The sequence below is a fragment of the Anguilla anguilla genome, chromosome 14 (assembly GCF_013347855.1).
Source record: "Anguilla anguilla isolate fAngAng1 chromosome 14, fAngAng1.pri, whole genome shotgun sequence".
NCBI classification, from domain to species: domain Eukaryota; kingdom Metazoa; phylum Chordata; class Actinopteri; order Anguilliformes; family Anguillidae; genus Anguilla; species Anguilla anguilla.
Genome location: NC_049214.1, coordinates 3,644,350 through 3,658,636, shown reverse-complemented (window position 1 = coordinate 3,658,636; position 14,287 = coordinate 3,644,350).

Sequence of the window (14,287 nt, the reverse complement as noted above, 5' to 3'; positions counted from 1 at the left end):
CACACGCACGCATATGCGCACACACTCTCCGCCCAGTCACAGGCACACACACATACACGCACACACACAAACACACTTTCCACACAGTCACACACACACATACCTGCGCACAAACTCTTTCTCTCACTCTACGCAGTCATACACACACACCCATACACAAACACACGCTTGACACAATTTCACACACACACACACACACACTGAAGTACTGCAGTTATACACTTAACACACATCCGGTCCACATTTGGTCATTTTTATAAAACTTCACTGGGGGGTGAAAACACACACACACACACACACACTGACTGTGTGACTAGTTATTTTGGGCTACGTTAAAGTCTTGCAGAATGCCTTGTCCTTAATCTTAAATTTGTATTTAAAATATTGATGTATCAATGTGTTTATTTCACAGCATCATCAACATCATACAGTAAGTATCCGTGTGCTTATTTCACAACATCATACAGTAAGTATCTGTGTGTTTATTTCACAACATCATAAGTGGCAGACATTACAGGCCTCCGAATGTTTGTTAAGACTTTGCAGCGAAAAATTAAAGAAAAAAGAGCTCTGATTTTAACAGCAAGGGTTACTCGAGGAGTTTGCACTGACAGGATCGTCATCTATTGTGCAGTGTTTGCAAATAGAAGTGTGATAGTTTTTCCACACTTTTAATGGTTCATGAGGGGTGTGCATGTCGCGAATGAGTGTACGTACAAATAAATACGCTACTGGGAACGCTAAAAATAAAATAAAAAAACGAAGAGGCATTTGATTCCTCACATTTCAAGCTGACACCGTTATGAATGTACTGCCATTGTTTTTTTTTTCACTGCGGTGCCTAATGTTAAAGATTCTCACCGGTGTGGCGGGGGGGGGCTTGGTCTGGGGGGGGTAACGTGGCGGAGCTCTACCCAGCGCTATCGTCAATACCGGGCGTATGGATTTGCAGGCTGGTGGTGAGCAGCAGGAGGACCGGCGAGAGAGAAAAAGGTCTTTTGTTGTTGTCCTTCCATTAATCTGCGGAAAGTAAAGAAATGGCTAGGGGATTAAACGTGCTACTCAAAAGGCTTTTTCTTCGGCGCTCCGACTGCAAATTAAAGGATGGGGAACGGGGCCGGTGGTAGTGGTGGAGGTACCGGGGGGGGTGGGGGGGGGGGGGGGGGGGGGAAGAGAAAAGTGAAAAAAAAATGTTAATTGCTCGCCAATCGATAATTCTATAATTACTTTGTGACAAATGGCTGGCTTGGAGGTGGGGGTGGGGGGGGGGGAGCCTGTGCTGGGGGGGGGTGTGGGGGTTTGTGTGAGGGTGGGGGGGGGGGAGATTGGCTGCGATCGGAAAAGGAAATATTTGCTTTTGTGCCTACAAGCGCCGCTGCCTGGGACAGGGAATTTGTGTCAGCTTTCAACAAGAGGCGGAAACCTCCGGGGATTCGCTTTGCTGTTCTGTGAGTGCGCTTATGTGGGGGGGGGGGGGGGGGTGTGGGCGTGTGGGGGGGGGGGGGGGGGGGGGGTTTTCTGTATGTGGGGGAGGGGGCTGTATGTGGAGGGAAGGGGGGGGGGGCACACAGTTTGCTTCCTTTTTCCCTCAGCTTCATCTGCACCGTTAGCTGGACCACACTTCATTCGTGGGGTGCGTACCTTATGGGGTGCACACTCAGTGTGGTGCATACTTTGTGGGGTAGAGAGTTTGTAAGGTACATGCTCAGTGTGGTACATACTTTGTAGGGTACAGAGTTTGTAAGGTACATGCTCAGTGTGGCACATACTTTGTGGGATACAGAGTTTGTGGGGTACATGTTCACTGGGGACAGACAGGCCTCTCTGGCACTCCTTACCTGTGTATGTACACTTACCTGTGTATGCACACTTACCTGCGTATGCACACTTACCTGCGTATGCACACTTACCTGTGTGTGCACACTTACCTGCGTATGCACACTTACCTGCGTATGCACACTTACCTGTGTGTGCACACTTACCTGCGTATGCACACTTACCTGCGTATGCACACTTACCTGCGTGTGCACACTTACCTGCGTATGCACACTTACCTGCGTATGCACACTTACCTGTGTATGCACACTTACCTGTCTGACGACAGCCTCTGTTCCGTCGTCCATGCTTTTCTGTCAAGAAGCAAAAAGAAAACATTTATAAATAAACCAACGTCCTCCATCAACTATTGATTGTGCCTGTCAGATATACATATGGGACCTTTGCAAAAAAAAATGTAAAAATATCAAGGTGCTTCTGGATGCTGGATCTGTTGCATGCTATTCTTTTTGGGCAATGAGTAGGTGCACTGCGCACACTGGGAACAATGCGCGACGTGTGCATGGGCGCAGGCGTAGCTCATTCTGCGCCGCTGACTGTTAATGAAGGATCCAGACAGGCCAGGCCAGGTTTCACAGCGAGGCCAGTGGGGTTATGCTGACAATTCTGCGATAACAAGCAAGCTATTTTTACTGCTTACGCACGGAGATAAGTGCGACTTCCTCAGATTCCCTGTGAATCAAACACGTGTTAAATGTGTCATCACACCACCACCCCCCCCCCTCCCCAATTACCTGGAACTGGTCAGCCCCGCCCCTTTTCATCACACACCCTCCAATCATTGCGTCTGTTTTCAATCCATAGGCACGGAGTCTAAAAGACTGCCTGAACAAAGACTCGGATTCTGGAACAACTCAAGATGCAAGAAGGTGTGAAATGTTAACCTGCCTAAAGATAATGGTAAATTCTAATTTCAGACCTAACATCTTTTATTTCACACGTTCTCGACAAGCATCTAAAATGTTACATTTCAGAAAGAAGTGAGTCTGACATTTATTTCCGGAACATTAAGGCCAGCAGGAGCCACCCTCTGGAAAAATGTCAGCACTTGACCTTAAAATAATCATTTAAAACATATTGTTTTTAATTATAAATTTAATTAATTGTGAAGTGTTCTGGGAAGAGTAATAAGCATTAGAAAATGACCCTCAGGGGATACACACGCACACACACACACACACACACACACACAAACAGACACACACAAAAACTCTCTCTCTCTCACACACACACACACACACACACACACACACACCGTCCACATGCACGCAAGCACTATGACAAACATGCAGGCACAGCCTTAAAATTGACCAAATGTCAAATGTAAAACAGTATTAAAAATATGCCTCTTTTTTTTCTCTGACACATCCAGTCAAATGAATATTACATGATATTTTCATATTCAAGTGGCTAATAATATGCCCCTGCTCATAGCAGCGTGCTGGAGCGGGCCTGATATATAATTCATAGACCATGGAATCATTGAGCTCAGAGAGGCCAGGAGGGTAAGCTCAGGTGCAAACAGTCACCTGTATTTCAAAACCGAGTCACTGTATGTGACACTGATTAGTTTCGGTGTTTTTTTCTAATGGACGAAGCACCATTTTTAAACAGAAAGCACAGAGGACATATAGCTGATGTCACATGGTGCAATCCAGCTGACTATATGTCATAAATGAGGTGAAGGGACTGCTGGGTAACTAATCTGGTTGAGTATTAAATCTCAGTCCAGTATAGCACCCTCATTGAGTTTAACCCTGATAGTGCCAAAGTCAGCTGTGGTCGACAGCCACATATATCAGCAAATATATATTGGAAAAAAAAGTGTTATCAAGATTTTACAACAGTTTAGAATTATACAAATGACTGGTGCTTTCAGATCTTTCACTACATTAAAACAGCAGTGCTGCGAAATATATTTATCATTACATTCTATCCTGCAGTCAGACCTCCAGAAATCTGACCTGCCCCCCCCCCCCCCCCCCCCCCCCCCCACATTCCCCTTTCACCATTCTAAAATAAATCTGGTGTTGTAAATAAACTGCTTTCTGCTTTCAGTGATTTACAACACGCACTTATGGGTCTCAAGCTTGTCTTAAATCCAAGTAAAACAAGACGCATGTTTTTTTTCCCTGGTAATTCTCATTTTTTTCAATTTCAAGATTAAGGCTTTAAATGGGACTTTGATTGAGAAAGTTTTCTGTATATAAATATCTTGGCATCAGGCTTGACGATGGTTTTATTTTTAAAACTCATGCTGAAAAGTATAAATTTGCCTTAAGAACAAAGCTTGGGTTTCTGTATAGCTACAAATCCTGTTTCTCCATGTCTTGCAGACAAAAGATTGTTGAAGGTACCTTGCTATCTGTACTGGCCTATGGTGATGTATTATATAAAGATACCTCTGCCTCATCTTTAAGATCTCTCAATGCACTTCATCTCTCTGCACTCAGGTTTATTACAGACAATCCCTAACATACTCATCACTGCATTCTGTACCAGAAAGTCGGTTGGCCATCGATGACGGTGATGGTTGGGAGAAACCTTCACTGGTACACGTTTATATATAAAGGCCTTTTACAGAAACTGCCACCGTAACTTGCTGGGTTTTTACAACGGGAAAAAATAGTGCTTATATGAGCCGTTCACAAGCTTGTCCGTCCCTCGAGGTTCCCAGGGTAAATTCGAACCTCGGAAAAACTGCTTTCAGCTTCTGTGCTCCGGATACTTGGAACTTTTTACAATGTTCTCATAAACTTGATTCCCTCGCACCATTAACCACATTTAGAGAGAGTATTTTTTAAATATGATTAGCCTACACTGTGAATGCTTTTAGTGATTTTTATTTCTTTTTTATTTATTTATTTAGTTATTTTTATTTTTTTTAAATTTGTTTTAAATATTTTTTCAATGTTTTCACCTTTTCAACTGTAAGTGTACTCTCATCTATTCTAGTTTATGATCTTGTACTTTGAATATTCATTCCTTTTTTTTTTACACTGTACACACGGCACACAAAAGTGTGCATCTGCCCTCAATGACTCTCCAAGTCTGAAGTAAAAGGTTTTTTTAAATAAAGAAAAAAAAACATAAAGAAAAAAACATACACACAGTGCAGTCAGGCTACTGTGCTAGACTCTACTTGATTATTTCTAATCAAAATTACAGTCAACAAATTGATATGTAGACAGCCATATACTGTAGGCACCCCATAAAATAAAATACATTATAAATTTTGCAGAACTTTACAATTATGTGTCATCCCTATGCCGCAAGACTTTATTGTGTGTGACTATAGATGACACATCATAAAAATCATATTCATACAGGACACGCACACACTGCACTCACTGGATGGCATGTGGGAAGACTCCTTGGAAGTAACAAGTCACCTCTGCTAGGCTTAATGTGTGTGTTCACAGAAACAAGACAGGTGTGTACAGGTAAATTGTGAGTCCATCTGATCACTAATGCCAGGGTCTTTCTTTCAGGCTCCTCTAGAATTTTCAATAGGAAAGGGAGATTTGAGATCATAGATTTATAATTTTTTCTGATTATCCTGATCGAAAGGGAGATTTGAGATTATAGATTTATAATTTTTCCAGATTATCCAGACCGAGATTAGGTTTTCTTCAGTACTGGCTCAATACCAGCCACTTACGGGGGACTCAGACGCACGTCCTGTTTAACGGGACGTGCTAATGACTTTGGAACAGCAGCTGTTCCAGCGCGGGGAGAAGTTCTTTAGCCGGTTTAGCGAGAATCGGGTCTGGCAGCCGCGCAGTCGGTTTCCAGAACACACGGGCTGCTCGTCTTCCTCAGCTGGAGCACAGCAGTTTCGAGCTGCCGTTGGTGCTGCTTTTCTCCTCCAGTATCTGGGGCTTTGCACATATTTCTGGGGAAGTGGCACGGGACACATTAAGGAGATCCAGGGCCGGCCCGTGGCATAAATGGGTCTATGCGGTTGTTTAGGGCCACAACTGCTGGGGGGGGGCACACGACCACGGGGGGGGGTGGGGGGGGGGGGCACACGATCCAATGTGTATCTAAGGTAAATAACGTTATTCCGTATCGCAGAACTAGCAGTAATAATTTTAAACGGAACGGCAACAGAACATTTCATAACAGTGTAATGTAAGAAGGATTTTACCAAGCGAACCCCCACCGCTTGACGGAATCCAACACAACCCCCCCCCCCCCCCCCCCCCCCCCCCCCCCCCCCCCCCCCCCCACTGCTAGATAGAGTTGCTTAGGGCCACCAAAATCCTAGAGAGAAATGGTCACTAATACTTTATAATCTCTCATTTTTAATAATAAAAAAAAAAACGTTAATGAAGTCATTACCGCAGTGATTGTTGTTTGTAATTTCCACCGATTGTTTTTTTTTTCGTGAAATTGTTTACGGTATCAAAGAGAAATATTGGAGCTCTTTTCATTCCGCTCAATCAGATAAAATAAATATGAGTATCTGGCCGACGCAGAGGAAATGTTTGTGCGGAGGAAGGCAATCTCTCCGCGCAGGGCAAAACACCTCTAATTTAGATAACCGCCATTTTCCCTCCAATTTTCTTGTTGACTGCTTCAGGAGTCATATCATTGTGTCGCCAAGCACCGCTCTCTGGATACTATTTCTCTCCTTTAAAAGGCATCTCTTTTCTTGTTTTTTTTCCCTTTTGTTCAAATAAATATTTATTTAAATATTGTAAATATGTAAAATGTTAACCCTTTTAGTCATCATTAAAATGAATGTGGATTACTGACTAATATTCAGTTTCAGTTTGGATTTGTGAAATGTTTAAAATTTTCAGGGGAACTGCTGGACTGTTTTCCAGGTTTACCAGCATCTAAAAGGTTAACTCTTTGTTTCTTTTCTTTTCTTTTCTTTTCTGCACTATCAGGTTTGGTCACAGATCGTAGCCTCCAGAAGACCCTTTTTTTCTTCTTTTTTTTGCTAGAGAAAGATTTCAGTTGCTTCAGAGCTTAGGATACATTTAGTCTTCTACAGGCACTGCCGTCAATACCATCGTCAAACACTGTCCTCCAAATTGCCCACTGAGTCAATGTCAATGACCTTCGGCTTGTTGTTGACCTTGACAGTAACCACAGCCACAACAGCAAAAAGCCACTTTTGAAACCTTTCCTGAAAACATTTATGTGTGGAGACACAATAAATATCAGTTAAGCATTTAATTTTTTTTTTCCTATATTGATAAAGCCATCTGCAGTCATTTGGAGTAAACAAGGAATTTTGCCAGAACAGATGTCAGCATTTGAAATCTGTCCTTTAGAGAACTTGTCATACTTAACAAATAGAGCGTCAGATTAAGATTTTAGAATTTTGTATGATATTCTTTTTTTCTTTTCTTTTTTTTTTGCCTCCAAATAGATCCACACCAGTGCCGATCCAATTCAATTTAACAGGAAGAAGAAAAGAAAACCAGCTGTCAAAGTAATGGAAGTTGTCTTTCTTCCTTTTAAAGTTAGCCAATCGGGGTTGGAGATTGAAATGGCGTGGCGGTGTTCAGGGAACCCCCCCCCCCCCCCCCGGTTCAGTGTCGCCGGGGCCGACCGAGTCGCGAGCCCAACGGGGGGAACAGGCTGGAGCGGGTTTTGGGTTGAGATTGATTACACGGTTCGCTCAAGTCAAATCACCTGTCAGCCTCCCTTTGACACGGAATCCATTTTGTTTCACGTGGCCATTAACCTTGAGAACACCTGGATTTATTTTCCCCGGGCCCCTGGGTGTGCCCGACCTTTTGTCCGGCGCCAATCCCCCGCGCGAAACCCGCCATTCTTCTCTTGTTCTGGGAAACGCGCGGTAAAAAGCACAATATTTATTCATTTGTTTTCGCGGTTTTGTTCCGAGCCGGAGCGAGGCCCAACCCCCCCGGGCTTATCGATCGCTTCGCGGGATGGGACGAGCAGAGGGCAGTCCCGTGCGCCATGCCGCGCGAGCTCGTTTGTACATCGTCCCCCCCCCCCCAAATCCCCCGTTTCTCCACTCACACCCCAAGCAGCCACGGGGAAGCTAATGAGGAGCAAAGGGAGGGACCTGCAGTCTGGGAGATAATGGAAACGGGAGAGGTCTCTAAATTCAACGAGCGGCGGGAATGGCGAGCGGACAGACAGCTGGGGGGAACGGCGGGATGGCGTGGGGGTGGGGGCGGGGGAATGGTGGGGGGTGGGGGGGGGGTCTTATTTTATTGTCAGCAGCAGCTTAAATTGGAATACATTTGTGAACCTGCATCCCCATAACTAATAGCTGTCTGCTCACTCGCCTCTCAGAGGAACGTTGGTCATAATAAAATGGAGATGGGGACACTCCTCCTCTCCGGGCTACCACGGCAACTGCCACTAGCCTCTGTGAAGGCGCTTATGAAAAACATGCATAAATGTATTGCTCCCGGCTCCGAACCAGGAGCGCCCAATTAACGGTGTCTCCGTGCTCTGCATCGGCGATGTCACGGGACTGTGATGCAGGGGAAGAGGACCGCGGTCAAAATCAACAGAGTTAAGAGTTAAAATCAACAGAGTTAGGAGTTAAAATCAACAGTTAGGAGTTAAAATCAACAGAGTTAGGAGTTAAAATCGACAGAGTTAGGAGTTAAAATCGACAGTTAGGAGTTAAAATCGACAGAGTTAAGAGTTAAAATCGACAGAGTTAGGAGTTAAAATCGACAGAGTTAGGAGTTAAAATCGACAGAGTTAGGAGTTAAAATCAACAGAGTTAGGAGTTTTAACAGCGACGGTACCACCGCTCGTAGTTTCCAAGAGGAAAATATGAAACATATTTTTGTTATAGTGGCATTAGTGGCAGCACTAGTAGCAGGAGTTGTAGTAATAATGTAGGTGCAGTAGCAGTAGTAGTTGTTGTAGTAACAGCACTAATAGTAGTCAGTCACATTAGTCATTGTTGTAATAGAAGTTGTAGCAGTAGTAGTAGTAGTAATCTTCCGGGTGAGATGTGGTCATTAAAGGTCCAAATTTTCACTGAACTGCTTTTCTACACCCGGTCACCTAATCACTTCATATCCAAGGACGTAGATCTCGTTTTGACTTTGAGGGGAACAACAAACAGGAATTGTTCTTTAGGATTTTTTTGGACGGGACACTAACAGTACCACCCAATATGACATGATAATATTGGGGGGGGGGCATTTTATGTTTTCCCAAAGCTGGACACCCCCCTGTGATCTACTGTGCATCAATGTCCATGCGTCTGATTGGCTACTCAATCCCTTGCATGCTACACCCACTTTAATTCCCTAGGTCTTCACTGCTAAAAAGATAACTGAGTTGAACCCAGCTGGTTAAATAAAGGTTTTTAACAAAAATGCTTTGACCTGCCAAATGGGGTGCAAAGGAGAGTGAATGTAAAATGTGTAAAACAGAGAGAGAAGCGATGTTTAGGATGAAGATGATGATGAGGGAGAAAGTGCGTAGTAATCTTTCCTGCTGAATCTGTGGCTTACAGAGATCATTAAGGGCTTGTTCTTTTTTTTTTCTTCTTTTTTTTTTTTCGCTCAGCAGTTAATTACAACATTTACATTTCTAAAGTGCTGAGTATTAATCCAGTGGCTGTAATGCTAGGGTAATCAAGATCTGGGCTAAGCATTTATTAAACCGCAGAAAAGCTGATTGCAGGCGAGCGTAGGAAATGGGGCTGGCCTCCGTTGTCGTCATGGAAATCAAGGTAGATTTTTCACATTTTAAACTCGCGCTGAGACAAGGCAGACCACACGTTTATATACGGACCCCATGACCACTAGGGGCCTCCATTGAGCTGCTGTATTTCTTCCCACCCGAAATTAAAATGAGCACTCTTGATCTTGATCCCTCCCCACCCCCTTTCTCGTTCCACGATTACCATCTCTCCACCTCCTGATTGGACACATAAAAATTGTAATTTTTGCTTAGGGCTTCCTGATGGTGCTCTGAGACCCATACAATGTTTTTTTTTTTAAACGGTGAAAGTCTTGCGACTCAAAAGGGCAGCAAGATTTATCAAAGATGTTGTCTGCTATTTCATACTTTGCCATAATTAGTTTTTCATATTTGTCCAATAAATGTCCAATATTCCGTTATCCCACAACCTACACCGGCGACATTGTCCATGACTCAACCGTTAATGACAGTTTTAACGTTTGCGTCCTCAGACTTCACTTTCAGAGAGTTCATCAAAGTGAACTCCGCGTTCACTCGCGAAATGACTGTTTGCGTGTTTTTCAAGTCAAATTTAAGGACAAACATTGGCAGGATCCAGCCGACGGTGTTTTTAAATGACACGCTTTTAAATGCCACAAGGGAAGTTACAGTTTCACCCCCCGCAGTACGGCAGATGATATTCAGTGAACAAAACGATTCGAGTGAGAAAATCGCTTTGACCTTGGCTCGCTTTGACTTAAGCGGATAACAGCCGTGTTTTTTGTCAGTTACAGCGACCGAGGAGAGATGGAGAACAACCCAAGTGTGCAGGAGTGGTCTTCTCCTTGTCCACTAAATTACAGACACTTCAAACTCAGAGTCCGAGAGGAATGAATATGCCCTGAAAAAAAAAAAAAAAACACCTGCTTAAGTTTCCGAACCGATAAATCCAGCAAGCGTGCAGTCCCCTAGTTCTACTGGGCGTGATGCAATTGACATTTCCTGGCCCATTTTCACTTCAGTAAATGTGAAAACTTTTGCTTTTTACGCAGGACTGAAAGAACAGACGGAGAAGGAATTGCTCCTCCCGTTGCTGAATTCGGGCTCTAATTAACTCTCAGAAGTCCCTTGGCGGAGGGGATTGAGCTAGGACACACAGTGGGTGAGCTTAGTTAAACACATGGGCCACTTAGGTATGACTCAAGGAGTTAGCTTAGCTCAACACATGAAGCTCAAAGGCACAACGCATCAGGTTAGCTTAGCTCCACACATGGAGCATAGAGTTAGCTTAGCTCAACATGTGGGACATAGGGGCACGACGCATTGAGCTAGCGTAGCTCAACACACGAAGCATAGCGGTACGGCGCGTTGAGCTAGCGTAGCTCAACACACGAAGCATAGCGGTACGGCGCGTTGAGCTAGCGTAGCTCAGCGCGTGGGACATAGGGGCACGACGCATTGAGCTAGCGTAGCTCAGCGCGTGGGACATAGGGGCACGACGCATTGAGCTAGCGTAGCTCAGCGCGTGGGACATAGGGGCACGACGCATTGAGATAGCGTAGCTCAGTGCGCGGGACATAGGGGCATGACGCATTGAGCTAGCGTAGCTCAGCGTGCGGGACATAGGGGCACGACGCATTGAGATAGCGTAGCTCAGCGTGTGGGACATAGGGTGGGACAACACACGAAGCATAGCGGTACGGCGCGTTGAGCTAGCGTAACTCAGCGCGCGGGACATAGGGGCACGACGCATTGAGCTAGCGTAGCTCAGCGCGTGGGACATAGGGGCACGACGCATTGAGCTAGCGTAGCTCAGCGCGCGGGACATAGGGGCATGACGCATTGAGCTAGCGTAGCTCAGCGCGCGGGACATAGGGGCACGACGCATTGAGCTAGCGTAGCTCAGCGCGCGGGACATAGGGGCACGACGCATTGAGCTAGCGTAGCTCAGCGCGCGGGACATAGGGGCACGACGCATTGAGATAGCATAGCTCAGCGCGCGGGACATAGGGGCACGACGCATTGAGTTAGCGTAGCTCAGCGCGCGGGACATAGGGGCACGACGCATTGAGTTAGCGTAGCTCAGCGTGCGGGACATAGGGGCACGACGCATTGAGATAGCGTAGCTCAGCGCGCGGGACATAGGGGCAGGACGCATTGAGCTAGCGTAGCTCAGCGCGCGGGACATAGGGGCAGGACGCATTGAGCTAGCGTAGCTCAGCGCGCGGGACATAGGGGCACGACGCATTGAGCTAGCGTAGCTCAGCGCGCGGGACATAGGGGCACGACGCTTTGAGATAGCGTAGCTCAGCGCGCGGGACATAGGGGCACGACGCTTTGAGATAGCGTAGCTCAACACACGAAGCATAGCGGTACGGCGCGTTGAGCTTAGCTCCACACGTCGGCCACAGAGGTACGACTCAGTGGGTGAGCTTAGCTCAACGTGTCGGGGCAGGGTGTGCTCTCTGAGGTCCCAGGAGCAGATGGAGGCAGGGTGTGGGGGAATGGGGGGGAGGGGGGTGGGGGGGCAGAGAAATGGCAGGAGCGAGATGGCAGCCAAGCAAACCCTGGCACCGGCGCTGAACCGGCCAGATGCCAGGCCTCGGGTCTTACCGGCGCAATACGGCGGGTCGGTCTGCTTCATTACCGACAAGATGGCCGACCGTGGGTCTCAGAGAGGAGTCAGGCCAAAGAGCGGAGCGTCCGATTGCAGCCTCAGTGTTCCGGTGCGCGCTTTAGTATGACGTTTACGCTTTAATTTAGCCGCCGACCAGAATTATTATTTGTTAAGAAATATGTCTAGATCTTTTAAAAAAAACAATTCTATCCAAAATCAAACACACTGCAGTACATTTTAGAAGTTGGCTAACATTTCAAGATAATAAAAAAAAACTCACACAAGGTCAGAATATGATTTATACTCCTGTCACAGTAGTGTATTTTATAACAATTTGTGGGGTTTTCTTGACTTTCCAACTCTGGCCTGCTTCTTAATATTATTAATAGTGTTGTCAATTTTCCATAAGCAAAGGTTTTTGAAATGTTTTTTTTCCCAGTTATGTGTAATGCAGTTTTTAATATTTTTTTAAGCATTTAAAGTGTTTCTGAAAGACCGTAGTTGGCGCCATGTGAAAAAAAAAACTGAAAAACAATTTTAAATCCTGATTTATCTCTGTAACTGCTCACTCAGTAAAAACAGAATTCTGCATTTGCTTTTACCTTTTTTTGGAGGGAAAATCTAAATATTTTAAGGCCCAACATTCTGAAAGTTGATCCTCCCCTTAAAGGAAAGAGCCAATGAAAGGTCCTGTCAGACAGCAGATGTTTGACCCTTTCCGCAGAGCCATACAAGGACAACTGTGCCACCTGAGAATCTTGGAGTGTTGATGTGCCAATCACAGGTGGGTCTATATTCAGCCAGTGCTGTTTAGTCTTAGCCTCCCTCACTCAGTCATCAGCATAATAATATATTAAAGCCACTGGGAGAGAAATGCTAATGAATCAACTAGATGACAGATCACAGAAACTCTGAAAAGCACTGAACAACTGACAAACTGTCAATCTGTCAGACCGGTAACAACGGTTACCAGCAACAGCCGTTTAACGTCCGTGTGAATCGGACAGGTATCGCTGAGGGAGGTGCCAGGTAATGGATCCCGGTACAGGGAGAGAGAAAAAAAAGCAGGTGCTTTGTGAACAAGCTGAGAACAAACAAGACTAACACGCCCGCAGAAATTTTGCCGGATAAATTCTGAAAGTTCTCAGTCTGCACTTCCTGTTTTACAGTCCCATTCTTGCCCCGACTTCTGTCAGCAAAACTAAACCCATTTTAAAGCCCACGGTTGACTTAACCTTTGCCGTTTGCCTACGGGATATCCTGCAGGAAAATATTTGGACAGCCCGTTCCACCCCCAGATTTAAGTCACAGTCAAACTCTCTCTGTTTGTGTTTTGCTTTTAAGTCTCTGCGACTATGATAGAGTAGAAACTTATGTTGCTTGTTTTTGTTTGTTCTGATAGTAATAGTAATAACATTATTATTATTATTATTATTATTATTATTATTATTAGCAGTAGCAGTAGCAGCAGCAGCAGCTGCAGTAGCAGTAGCAGCTGCAGCAGCAGTAGTAGTAACAGTAGCAGTAGCAGTAGTAGAAATAATAGCAGTATTAGCCCAAGCAGTGCTACAGGAGAGCTAGGAGGAGCAGCAGACCTTGCTGCGCTTGTTGAATATTCAGTGAGAGCTGATTTGAGGGACGTTCGGCCCTTCAGTCTCCTAACGAACCGGGCCCCTGCTCAGGACGGGCCAGGGACCCGGAGCGGTGTGCGTCACGCGGCAGACGCGCACGGCTTTGCCTCAGGATGACGTAAACCAGCAAACCACCCCCGCCCGCCCGCCCGCCCGCCCACCCGCCCGCCCGCAGCGGACCGTGCAGGCCGTGCATTACACAAACAGGATGACTCAAACCCCCCCCCCCCCAACACCTGCTCCATTTGGAGTGGGACGATCGTTTACAAAGTGAATGACAGGAGAGGCCACTAATCGCTCCCAGGGTAAATCTGTAGGAAAGTTTTGGGGTTTCGACCCCCACACCCCCCCCCCATCTCCTCTCTTCCCAGGACCCCGTACATTAAAAAAAAAAAGACTCTGGTGCTTTCGGACCGCAGCGCGACTCACCACAACATCGCTGCTGCGTCCTTCCACAGAGTCTCCCAGAGTCGCTGAACCTCTGAACCGCTGAACCTCTGAGCCGCCGCATCGATTTCACTTTTCTCTCATGAACCCATGGTGAGTCAGAGGGGCCGTG